Source organism: Passer domesticus, chromosome 3 (assembly GCF_036417665.1).
Source record: "Passer domesticus isolate bPasDom1 chromosome 3, bPasDom1.hap1, whole genome shotgun sequence".
Lineage (NCBI taxonomy): Eukaryota > Metazoa > Chordata > Aves > Passeriformes > Passeridae > Passer > Passer domesticus.
Genome location: NC_087476.1, coordinates 3,773,465 through 3,787,010, shown reverse-complemented (window position 1 = coordinate 3,787,010; position 13,546 = coordinate 3,773,465). Strand labels below are relative to the sequence as shown.

The window sequence follows — 13,546 nt, the reverse complement described above, 5'->3', positions numbered from 1 at the left end:
TATGTTGCCCTTATCTGTAAGCTGTGACTATTGCTATGAAATAAAAAACTATAAAAGAAAAGTGCCTTATCGTGAGGGTTGTAATTCCTTAATGTTCCCCAGGGGCTGTTCCTGTGCTGGAATCAGCCCCTTGGGACCACTTTCTGAACCCCACAGAAGTCGTTTTCTTGAAGACAGATGATCTTTCCTTATCACGTGTTGTCTTGGCAATAAAAAAGTCTCTTTCTGAAGATGCATGTTTAGACTGAGCCGGGAGAAGAAACAAAAGGAAAAGAAGGGGCAGCTAAATTGGTCTTAATTCTGATGCTGGCCTAAATGTAAACAATGAGGTCCAGGGACAATCTTCATTGGAGCCTCCTGGGCCTGGAAGCGTGGCATGGGAAGCACATGTGGTCAGGAGCCTTCAGACAGCCCAGCTGGAGACTTGTTCCGAGCCCAGTCTGATGGCCATGGCTAATCAGCCCCTCTTATCACATTTACTGGGAGATGGGTGATGCCAATAAACCCGAGTCAGGCTGAGCACACTTAGAGGAGCCCAGAGCTGGTTGTTAATAGATGCCTGTGGCTCATGGAAAGCCAGCTGGCCCCTCGGCTCTCCTGCCTGGGCGCTGGTGGGACCCCACATTTGGGTTATTCCTGAGTTTCCTTTGGAGATCCTGAGCTGTGTCAGGAATAATGGGCATAATCCACATGATTTTATTGGTATTTAGTTTCATTATTGTGTGTCCAGGTGCTGTGTTTAAGATCCAGGCCTTCTTAACATGAAAACTGGAATATCCAAGGGTGACAATGAAACCAAGCTGGTGCTTTGCACTAGGGTTAAGCTGAGCCATGACTTTGCCAAACATGGAAAACTGACATGTGTAACTTGTGACAGTGATGAACTGTGCTCGTGCTTCCTTCCTCCAAAGTGGAAGGAAATGTTGGTGGAAAAAGATGAGATGGAGTTGATCTTGCAGTGATTTACAAATATAACAGATTTATATATAAGAATATAAAATATTATAAAATTATATATATTCTTATATATATATATATATACACACTCACATATATTCTTATATATATTCTTATATATGTATTATTTTTTATATATATATTCTTTTATATATATATATTCTTTTATATATATATTCTTATATATATTCTTTATATATAAGAACATAAAAGAATATCAAAGATTATAAACAATGGATATCCAGAACCAGAATCAATATGGATGTGATTAAATCCTTATCTTCAATTTAATTTTTTTCCCTTAAGAAGCACCTGGGTATCTAAAGCCTTGTCAGCTTCTGCATCCCAGCAGTTTAACTGAGATTTTACACCACTGTGAGACACTGTCCTGTCTTGGAGACCTTGCAGCTTAAAAAAATATTATATTTTTCTACAACCTGATAATTTAAGGTAGTTTTCTCTGTTGATCAGTACAGAGTTCAATGGATCCTTCAATCCCAGCACCAAAGGGACATGACCCAGACATGAACGCCAGGCACTTTTCCAGCTGCTTGCTCTCCCTGCAGACTCCCAGGCTCCAGCGAGTGCCTCCCCAGTCTCTGCAGCAGCCACTTCCCCCGCCTGCCCTGGAGGCAGCCTTGGACACCAGGTCCTTGGTGCAGCAGCCTTGAAGGTCCTTCCCTGTACCTGTGTGTGTCTGAGCATGGAAAACACCCCGGGATCAGCTGCATCCCTCCCTGATCCACATCCAGCAGAGATGGGAGAGCTCTGGTGCTTATTTTGATGGAGGGGCCATGGTGGGAGCAGGGATTCCCTCTTTTCCCAGGCTGATTTGAATTCCTGACATGGACAGGGGTTAATCACAGAATCACAGATTGGTTTGGGTTGGGAGGGACTTAAAGCTCATCCAGTTCCAACCCCCTGCCATGGGCAGGGACACCTTCCACTATCCCAGGTTGCTCCAAGCCCCATCCAACCTGGCTTTGTACACTTCCAGGGACCCAGGGGCAGCCACATCTTCTCTGGGAAAGCCTCCCTACCTGTGCCAGGGTCTTCCTACCCTTACAGGGAAGAATTTCTTCCTGAGGGCTGGGATTTTGAAAGGCAACCACTTGGCACCTTCACCAGCTGCCTTCTCCTCACCTTGCTGTGCCCCCAAACCCTTCAGGTACACATCCAGAAGCCAAGTGGCCTATGCAGAATCTTTGCAGGATTATTTCCTGTCCCTGAGGCCCTCATTCCTCATTCCTGGAGTGCCTGGCACCGTTTGAACTTCCCTCTCATTTCACTCCATCACCAGACCTGAAATCCTGCACCCAGGTGCAGAGACCTGCTGTGCTGAAGACATCAACCTGCAAAAAGGGGAGCAGGGAAGCAGCTTCTGGAGAAGGGAGGTGGGCTGTGATTGCAGAGCCATTGGCATGGGAGGGGGCTCAGCCCCAGGTGTGCAAATACAGCTCATCCCTGGCATCTGCTGGGAACACAGCTGAGCAGGGATTCGCTGCCTTTATCTCCTGACCTCTTGCTCCCTGCCCTGAGCATCCAAACTCGGGGTCCAAGTGCATTCCAGCCAGCCTGGATGGGTCCCACACCACAGGTAGTGAGACTCTTCGAGGAATCCCTGTGGAGGGATGCTACTTCCCAAAAAAAACACATTTTCCCTGAGCCCCACAGAACGACAGTCCTGTGGATGCATCTGCAACACCCCCAGATCTTGTACCAGCACATCTGCATCATCTGGGCTCACAGAGTGCACTCAGAGGGTCAGGTCAGAGCCTCTCTCAAACAGCAGCAGTTAAAATGCCATAAGGCACTTTGGGAGCCCCCCCACCATCCCGTGTGAGTTGCAGAAGCATCTTTAACTGATGGTCTTCCTCAGCATCCTCAGCCAGCAGTGCTCCGCGTGTCATCCAGCAGCCAAAAAAACCCCAGAAGCCCACGGCCCCACCTCGCTGCCTCTGTGCTGCTCACACGTGTCACTTCTGCTTCGTTTTTCTGGCAAGGGAGGTAAAAATAGCTCGTGCGAAAATTATTTATTTTGTATTAATAGCTCGGAGTCAAAGCCTCAGCAGACACTTGGAATAAACAGGATCACTCAAAATACAGTTGTTTGAAATCAGAGCTTTGCTCTGACCCTGGGGTTTCCAACCAAAGCCAGAAAATTGTGTATATAGAATCCCTTATTATTTCTCCCCGCTGTTAATCCCCAGTACAACAAGGCCTTGCTTGTAGCCAAAGGACTTTGACCAGGATGATTAAGGCAACATTTCATGCAGCGCTTGCACGCGTGGTTGTGGAGGTGGTCGAGATGTAAAATAATCCTCCCTGTCTGACTAATAACCCCCTTTGCACTTCCAGTGCAATTTGTATTTAAGCACATCCCATTTCTCCCCAGCCATTCCTCTCCTTTCATTCCTCCTCCAAAAAAAAAATTATTTTTCAGTGCAGGCGGCTGTTTGGTGAAAAACAGTTTTGGAAGAAGTTTACTGGACTTGTTTTCTTGAGAAAGAAGGAGAAACACTCACTTTTGTTTTTTTAATTTTCCTTCCTCTTTCTTTTGTTTTCTTTTACTCCCTGTCCTGCACACTCAGTTTTCCAGTGAGATAAAAGGAAGAAAAAGGGGAAATAAAACAACGAGTGAGTTTGTATTTTTATCTGTCTTCAGCGTGGTTTTCCTCTCTTCCCTTTTCCCCCCCAAAATAATGGGAATATTCTCAGCTGAGAATTAGGGCACCTCCAGCTCATTTAAATTATTGTGCAATATTGACTACATCCATTAATGAATCCAGCTCTTTAATTATGGTGAGCCCTTGCTACTAATGGATTAATTAAGGCAGGAAAGGGCAAAAGAGTGAATGCAGGGGTTAATGTAGACCTGGAGAAGCCCTGGTTCAAGTCCATGAGCTCCTCTAGGACCCCAAATCATCCATGTGGCCACTTTTTGTCTCTTTTCTTTGTGAAATGGGGCTGAGCAGCGCACGGATTCTTGCAGGCTTTCACAACATGACGGTGCAGGCAGAGCAGAGGCAACCAGGCAGAGATAAAGATATTTCCCCCCTTTGCAAAACTTCTTTGTTCCATCTGCAATTTAAAGGTTTCCAGGGGGTGAGCACCGGCTCTGCCCAACACCCCCTCCACCCTGCAGCATCCCTGGGGAAGGTGGCTCCTGCAGGGCTGCTGAGCCTTCACACTTGCTCTGGCTCTTGGAAAGCCTCAGCCAGCAGCTCTCCCGATCCCAGCCAGCTGCCATAATCACACATTGTTCCCTCGCCGTCCCGCGGCACTTGGAAAATGTCAAATGTGGGAGTCCGGCAGCCTTAGGTTCGAGTAAAAAACTCCCAAACATATTTGGAGGGCCGCCAGCACTTTGCAAACCCTCTGCAAACCCAGATAAGGGGCGACCTTGCAAGCCTGCGGGGTAGGCCAGGAGTTTATAAACCCTGAGCTTGCTTGGGCTAAGCTTTCCCAATATTGTGACCATCCCGTCCCCTCCCAGCGAAGGCAGCGTGCGAAAGCAGGGGCTGCTGGCCACACTGACCTTCAGCAGGACGCCCAAGGTGGAAGAACCCGCTGGAGATGTGACGTCCTGAGCTGGCAGGGACAGGACTCCCCCGTGGAGGGGAGGCAGAGGCTGCCCGGGGCTGGATCCGACAGAGTCCAGGGAGCAAACGCAGTGCCCGGTTGTGTTTCAGACGTTGTCCCCAAAAAACATGTTTTGGGGATTTTTTCTGTCCCTTAAAACGTGGTTGGGGAAGGGTGGCAAACGCTGCTTGGTAAGGAGGGGGAGGAAAAGTTGAGTTTGGGGCTTCATTTTGAACCGTAACGAAATCTAAACATTTTGAAATTCTTCCCCAAATGACAAATAATGTCAAATACTGAGATAGCACCGGCCTGGATTTGAGCCGCGAGGCACCTTCTTATAGTCCTGACTTCTGATAAAAAGGATGGAACAGAGTCAGGAAAACTTTCCTCTCCTTCCCCTCATTATTTTTCTTTAAAAAAAAAAAAAAAACAACCTCAGTGAAATCAGCAATGTCTCCTGAAATGTTCCAGTTTGGATGGGAGAGCCTTTCACAGCAGGAAATGTTTCCCTCTGGGTTTTCCTGGCCAGCTCTTGGCTGCACTTTCCAGCTGAAGGTCCAGCCTGGGCATGGCAGCTCAGATCAGGGTGGGCAAAGATCCCCTAGCCCCACAAAAATCCACTCTCGGGGGGTTGATACCTGAACCCCATTAATTAACGGGGTTAATTAGCTCAGAGGGAGCACAGTAGCTGTGTAAGTGAAGGATGTGTGTCCTTAAGCCAGTGTTATTAATCTTCTTTCCCCCTCTTTTCTCAATTGCTTTAAACTTGAGGCTTTCTGCTGAAACCTTTGTGGCTCACTTAACCAATATTTATGCATTTTTGATCCATGAATCTTTACAAATCTTTTCCCCCTCTATCCTTACTGCATAGTTGTATGTGGGTGAATTATTTCTCACCCATCCATACATCATCTGGTGAATTTAGGCTCCTCTGGGGTCTGTTTGCAGTTTGTTTCTTACTTGCAAACACATTTGTTTTCTCTCCAGGTCAAATAAGTCATGTGAAAATGTCAGTGCATGAATTACCTGTGAACTATTTACCCCCTGCATCCCACCTGGGACCCCCGAGCTTCCCAATGCACATCCGGTCGCCTGAAACACCAAGAATTTTTTTGGGATAAAGCAGGACCAGGAAAACACCCAGGTGGATTCTTGTTTACTTTCGCATTCATAAGACAATCAAGTGCTGTTTTCCTGGATGTATTCTCAGCTCCCCAACCTAAGCAAACTGTATATTTTTATGGGAAAAAAATACTCTCTGCCACCTCTTGGAGCTGCTGAGAAAAGTTTGTTGACTGGCTCTCAAATTTGAAGGAAAATATAATAATAATAATAATAATAATAATAATAATAATAATAATAATAATAATAATAATAATAATAATAATAATAATTATTATTATTATTATTATTATTATTGTTATTATTATTATTATTATACCTATATAATATGTAATAGATACTATATGCTATATAAGATATTCGATGTAATATATAATTATTTATTATTATTATTATTATTACTACTACTACTACTACTACTACTACTACTACTACTACTACTATTATTATTACTATTACTATTTTTCTGTTTCTTTTTCCACTGTGCCCTGCAGGCAGCTCCTGCCCAGCCCTCCCTGGGCAAAGTGCACACTTGGGGATAATAAACCCCAGCCTATGTGACATGGAAACAGCTCCTTCCTTATTTTCCTTTCCAGAAGGGTGAAGAAAAGACCTGTATCCTCCAGATCCCTCCAGCTGCTCTCATCCTAAGGGGAGGAGATGATGCATGTTAAGGAGTTAAATACCCCCAAACTGGGGGGTTTATTAGGATGGGTAAAGCCAATATCCAGGAGAGGAATGGAGGGTTTCCAAATGGGAGAAAATACCATCTCTAGACAAGCACCTGCTTCTCCCCTTGCCCAAATCAGCCTGCTTTGGTCCCCCTTTTTTTCCCATTTTTTCTCCTTTTTTTCCAGCTCTCTCCATGCCATCGGTGGAGTGTTCAGCAGTTAATATCCTTCTGTCTCCAATTGTGCCTGGAGAGGTGTAACGTTTGATAAGCCCCATTTAACTTGGCTGTACTACATTGTTTAAATAATTCAAATACAGATTGGCCCTTTAGAAGGATTTCTGCTCTATTGACCCTGCTGGTCATGAGTTACCAGGAAGTCAGGGAGGGGCTTCTAGAGCTGAAAGCCTGGAAAAAAAAAAATCAATTCCACCTCTTTAGTGCCCCAATCACACCCCATTATTCCCGGCTAATTGCAGACCTGCTTTGCTATTATTAACTCTTTGGGAACAATATGGGAAGAGGGGGAACAAGAAGGATTTTCCTCTCCAATGAGGTCCTAATCTGCCTGGAGAGTGTCATGTCCTTATCACTGGAGTTTGGATGAATAATTATTTACAGGTAAAAGTGTCAAATTGCTTTGTGCAATATTTTTTCTCCCTCTTCCCTCTCAATACCTGGTTTGCTGGAGGTTGTTTGAGCTGCAGAACTCATAATACTTTTATTTTTCCTGCTTATATTTATTTTTCTCTGTTCATTGAGCCATCAGAAATAAGGAATGGGATGAGGAATCAGTCAGTTCTGCTTGTCTTTCATGCAGGGACACCAGCAGGTCCCTCTGCTGCACAGACACGTGACAAATCCTACTCAATAACTTGTGGAAAAGCAGAAGGAGAGGTCATCATATAGGAGTAAGACAAACCAGCCAAAATATTGACCTTGAGCATGTGATGTCCTCACTGCAAATGGTTCAGAAGGGATTTACTCTGGTCCCATAGAAAACAGACCCATGGCAAGCTGTAGTGCATCTTTTGGATTGATTTAATCCAAAAGAAATCTGTGATTTTAGGCACAGTTAGATCTGGAGGGGAAAATGTTGAAGGCTCAAAACAGAGTTTGGACTGTGGTGATGCTTCAGAAATGAACTGGCTCAGTCCTAAATGATGTGCTTCCTTCTTTGACAGCTAGGAAAACCCCAAACTTTGCATGCCTAAAAATGCCAGATAATAAAAATGTCCTTTCTCTTTTACTGTCATGAGTCATGAAACCTGCTCTGACAAGAAGGGGGTTTTGATCCTGGCACTTTGGCCTTGTGAGATTTCATTAATTAGGCAAAGAACCCAAAAGCGAGTAAAAATGCCCCAGATCCCACCTCTGGCATGGTGCCTTCTGCTTTCCTTCAAATTCCTTGAGCTCATGGCTCCTCCTTCTTGACATGAGGCCAACAAGAGGGACCCAGGGCTAAAAACTTCTCAGGACGTGACGCACAAAAATCCATCCTTCCTTCCTGGTGTGGGAAGGCTAAAAGTCACCCACCCCATCCTCCAGCCTGGTCTAGTCAGGGGCAAAAGCCAGGGCCTCACCCTGTCACCCTACAGGGCTCCTGGGGTGGCACTGGGTGAGGAGATGCCAGCCAGGGTGGAAAACTTGAGGTGATGGGGACCTGAGCACGCTGGTTGAGGCTGCTGAGTCCCCACCCCTTTCACAAATGGTCACTTATCACTGGGCACTGTTTGTCCAGGAACAGGGGACAGAGGACAGGGAGGAGCAGCATCAGCCTCCACTCCGGGTCACCACACCAGAGGCTGCTCAGAGTCCACTGGTAGGATGGGTGGGATTCATGTCCCAGCTGCTTCTCCTTGGATATCATTCCAGACCCTCTGTAGGAGACATCTCCTAGTGCCCAAGTGGCATTTTCCAGGCTCACATGTGTCTTACAGCACTGGGGTATCCCTGCTACCTTCCTGAAGGGTATTTTTGATTGACCTCTACTTCTTGATCCATCCCATGGATTTCAGGGCGTGGACAAGGATGAAGTGACATCTCAGGGTAACCAATGCAGCAATGTCCATCCTGGCCAGTTTACAACACTTAATGCAGCAGGTCATGATTTCCAGGGGGTGTTACAGAGCAGGAGCCTAATTTTGGTGTGCTGAATTGTCCTCAGGAGGTGCCACTGCCTCTTCCCTCACCATGGAGGCCTACAGAGCCTCTCTGGTTAATTGAACTGGCTAATAACTGCTTACAGGTCAAAAGCCTAAAAATCTTCCTCAGTCTGAAGGCAGGAGCACATTTCTTTGCATATTTCAGAGACTAAAACAGCCAGCAAAAAGATGAGAGGGAGACAGCATTTCAGGACATGGTTTAGAGGTGGACCTGACCTTGCTGGGTTAATGGTTGGACTCGTTGATCTTAGAGATCTTCTCCAACCTTAAGGATTCCATGATTCCATGATTCCATAACTCTAGGGTGGTTGGTGTTGCCATGGAGGTGCCAAGTTCCAGCTCAGGATATTCTATGATTCTGTGAAGCTGGGGTAAATCCTACCTGCTCCAAGCAGCAGCAGGGACATTTGCCTGTGGTGTTTTGTGTCCCCAGGGTGTGTCTGATGGGCTCTGTGATGTCAGAGCAGAGAGAATCCCATTGCAGATGTGCACAGCTGTGGAAGAACCACAGCTCAGGGGAGCTGCAGAACCACCGTGGTGTGAATGTTTCACAGCAAGTGTGAAACAGAGTGAAGAGGAAGAAAAGTCTGTGGTAGTTTTTCAGTGACAATATTTGGGGCTTCCAAAGCATTTTAAAGTGGTTAGGTGCTTGGCCCCTAACTGGAATAGGATGACTTCAGGTGCAAGTACCAAAACAAATCCCATAAGAATTCGGGAAAACACTGGATGTAGAGTAAGGGGATGGTATCCTAACTGGAGTAACTTACCCCTATCTCTGAAGAGACTTCTGGGACCCTGATTTTAGACAAAGCAGGGCCATGCTCACCTCCTCCCCCTCCCTGAGCTGCGAAGGGTTAAAGGGTGGGGGAGTCGTTTGATTAATAGATGTCGTGTGAACGAGCACATTTGCCTGTGACTGCATTCCTGGGGCTTTCTGCAGGGCGATAAGCTGCGACCAAAGTCCTCGGGCTCTGGGCAAGGAGAGCAAACAGGGCCCCAATGGAGCAGTTATTAATTCCAGCCTTGCATCTCCCAGGGCTGTCTCTCAGCAACGGGGCTCCCGGGAAGCCTTTCACACACCAATCGATACAACTCACCTCTCCCCTTGCCCTTTTCATCCTCATTGCCCCTTCTTCTGCCCTTTCCATCCTCATCCCCCCTCCTTTTGCGTGCTTGCCCTGGTCTCATTCCATGCCAGGACCTCCAGCTCTGGGACTCTTTCCCATGGGCAGCACGGGAAGGGGAGGATGATATTCCCATTAGGGTGATGGAACAACCCAAAGTGATGCTGTAGTTGTCCTATCCTGTGTCCCCGCTGTTTTTTCCTGTAGTGGGGATGGAATTTTTGGGACCAAAACCAGGGAATTCAGCAGTAATATTTCCCAAGAGTATATAAACCCTTCTGCTTCCATGGAAAGACATGCTCTGAGAGTCACTGATTTTCTTCAAAAGATATTTATAAAACGAACACATCTGATTCACAATTTCTTTAGCTGAAAAATTTCCTTTTCCCTCAACTGCAAATTGATTCAAGCCCCATGTGGCAATTACAAGTCCAAACTTTGGCATGAAGACACAGATTGAAAACGAAACTCCTTTCACTTCCTTGAAAAGAAAACAAAAACAAAATCAGCCTGGACCTTTCAATCTGCTGGTGTTCGGGTTTCACTCTTCTGGTGTTGCACACCTGCTTTCACAAGGGTGTATTTTTAGTGGCAATGTTGGTGCATGGATGATTTTTCCATGCCACAATTTGGGGGCAAAAAGTAGGTTTTTGGTTGCTGGCATCTCTCCTAACCCCACAGCTGCACTCTGGAGGTTGATGGTGGCAATGATCAGACCAGGAGGTGTCTCCTCCAGGAAAATCAATCTTCCCAAAACCATTACCAAAGACATTTGGTAATGGTTTTGGGAAGATTGGACTCCAGGCCACTTTATAATTTACAATATTCCAGTCTCAGAGCAGGAGGTAGGACCAGGTTTTAAACTAAAGGAGGGCTGATTTAGGTTACATATAAGAAAGAATTTTTTATGATGAGTGTGGGGACGGCCCTGGCACCGATTGCTCAGAGAAGCTGTGGCTACCCCTGGATCCCTGGAAGTGTCCAAGGCCAGGTTGGACAGGGCTTGGAGCAACCTGGGCTAGTGGAAGGCGTCCCTGCCCACGACATGGGGTGAAATGGGATGAGCTTTAAGTTTCCTTCCAAGCCAAACCATTCCATGATTCCACAATTCCATGAATGTGTTTGACTCTGTATGAAAACAAGATGTTTCCAGGGCATGTCAAGCTGATCCCTTCCAAAAAAAGTCGCTTTTTAAGCCAGCCTGTTTTCCATATCCAATTCCAGATTTCATAAATATTATGGAGCCCTTCTGGCATTACAGAGCATCACAACAGATCTGTATTCACACCTAAGCAGGCAGAATTCATGGAAAGGAACCACTGCAAGTGACAGCACCTTTGCTCTGAAGAAAAATTATTCATGTCTGAATAATTTTTAAATCCTTGAGGAGAGAAGCTGGGATCACACCAGAGTTTGATCCAAACCACAGCTGTTCTCCTTTCCCAAATCTTCAGAGGCTGTGGTGGTGCACAGGATGCGAGGACCACCGACCTACAGAGGGTTTGGAGAAGGGAGACAAGATAATTTAACATTTGATTATAAGCAACAAGCCACAAGCCTTGTGCCTAGCCCTGGATTGTCCTGGAGAAACAGTAAAATGAGATGTCCAAAAATTCAAAATTGATCCCGTACTGAGAAACAGAGAGTTAAATGCCTGATTGGGACTGTAAATGTCTTCAAAGCTGTTTGGTGAGAAACGTGATAACTTTGAGCAGAAATTCTATTTATCACTGATAATTTTTACAGGATTCACTGCAATGAGTACATTTCTATAGAAAAGAGTAGCAACAACAACAACAACAACAACAACAACAACAACAATAATAATAATAATAATAATAATAATAATAATAATAGTAACGAAACAAATAGGATTTCCCTGTTAAAAAAATAAATAGAAAGACTAGTTCTGTCCAAGAATTCCCAGCAGACTCAAGTAAGCCTTATATCTGTGGTAGCAGATATGGAAAAGGCATACTGAGGTCATCTAATCCAAGGGCCGGAAACCTTTCAAGGGTTCAGTGCCAGACTGTATTTTTCTTCCCTGGCAAAACTCAGCAGTCTCTGTCTCTCCTGGAAAAGGGTGAGGTTCCCATAAGGATCCTCTTGCCTCTCCAGATCCAAGCTGTCTGCAGCAGCCCGGCTGCCCTCTCTAGGGTTTATCCTCATAGCTTCTCTCACTACACATTTCCCAGCCTCAGGGTATCATAGAATCATGGAATATTCCATGTTGGAAGAGACAGTCGATATTCCACTCAATCTCCAGTTGCTGGACAGAAAAGTGTGAGTCACTTGTGTTGCCTTTGCCTTCCAGCCCCATGAGGGCATCTTGGCTGCTCTGGTGCATCTTCAGTGATGAAAACCTCCTTAAGCCCTGAATTTAGGCTTCTGAAACTTGCAGTTGAATCCCATCCCAATATTTTAGCATAAAAAATCCAGGAAGAGAAACACTGTGCATTTGCTGAGTTAAAGGATCTCCCCAGAGGTTTTGTACTGTGGGAGGTAAAGGGTGTTTCATGAAGACCCCAATATCCCCACAGCCACACCAGTAAGGAAATCCCACTGGAGTCAGAAGGTCTTTGAGGATCTGACCTGGAGACTCTTGTGGTTTGTAGCTATTCCCACCAAAATGGAAGGTGGAACTTGTTGATCTTGGAGGTCTTTTCCAAACCTTACTGATTCTGTGATTCCATGAAAAAAGACAGCCGTGGGACATCTGAAGGAATTTGAGACTAGACCCAGGCTGTTCTCCTCCCTGAAATCCCAAATCTACCTCACACATCCCTTTCCCTGAGCTTCTGAAGTCTCTTCCAACCACTTCTCCAATTAACACAACTTTCACCTTTCAGAGCCACATTTAAGAACCAGCGAGGTCAGGGCAGGGAAATGGGTCAGCACTGAGGTTGTATAAACTGGATTTTTAGTCCTCGAGCAGCTTTGATCACCATCCTCTTGTGGACTGCACTTCAACACTGTAGAGCCCTTCCTCAAGTAGTACTGAGTCAAAGGGATCATGGATTCTTCTGGGCGAGATTGGCTTTTCAGGGATTCCTTCTTTCCTGAAGGGGTGATGCATTTCACTGTGTGGAATGGTTTTTGTCCTTGGAAAATTTCACAATCTGTGGTCATGAAAGATTTCCCATGTGAACAGAGGTGTTCAATGGTGTTCTAGCTCAGATAATGAATTTCTCCCGTGAGCATCTCCCTGGAGTTTCCCTACAAACCCAGGCCTCTTCTCCTGCTCTGCCCCAGAGGTGATCAGTGCAGGCAGACTGCAATCCCTCATCCAAGCCCATGTGTGCAGAGTGAGGCCCATGTCTGCCTCAGGCAATTCCCTCAGGGAATGAGGATTTCCAGCAGGAGTTTTGAGAAAACAGAGGTCAACCTCAAGGCCAGGTTGGTTGGGGCTTGGAGCAACCTGGTCTAGAACAAAGTCACTGTCCATATCAGGGGCGTGCAATGAGAGGATTTTTAAGGTCTCTTCCAATCCAAACTTTTCCATGATTCTATGATCCAGGGACCTCTACAAATCAATGCAACCCAGGGCACAAACTGTACCCCCAGAAGTTTTGAGGAGTATAGGGATTTGAGCCTTTTTCCCTGCCTTTTTGCAAACAGAGATGACCTTCTCTCCTTCCTGGTGCACCTCAGCACTAAATCCAGGTGTTATGACAAGAAGTTGCACTCCAGCCATTTAGGTGGTGTGAGAAACCAGATCCAGACTGGATCTACTTCCACACTCACAAGAGGTTCATTGGGGTTGTTGTGGGGTATTTCTGGTCAGCATCAGTTTATTAAAACAAAGAGAGTAGAGATGGAGATGCAAGAGTCAGAGCTTCTTACGTGACAGGGTCTCCTCCACAATCTTCCAGCTTCAGCAGCTTTCTCTGGGCACCTTGGCTTCTTCACAAACATAAATGATGGGC

General features: G+C 45.8%; 1 long non-coding RNA gene across 4 annotated transcripts; it reads right to left on the bottom strand.

Moving 5' to 3' along the window:
• Nucleotides 1–3,733: 3,733 nt before the first annotated feature.
• Nucleotides 3,734–8,922, bottom strand: LOC135295828 (uncharacterized). 4 transcript variants are annotated; one of them, XR_010357898.1, is made up of 4 exons: nt 8,578–8,922; nt 7,270–7,838; nt 4,496–4,723; nt 3,734–4,038 (listed from the first exon to the last, which is right to left on the bottom strand). It is a non-coding gene; the product is annotated as an uncharacterized LOC135295828 (long non-coding RNA). The 4 variants fall into 4 exon arrangements; XR_010357900.1 differs by having other exon boundaries at nt 7,704–7,838; XR_010357901.1 differs by lacking the exon at nt 7,270–7,838.
• Nucleotides 8,923–13,546: the final 4,624 nt, after the last annotated feature.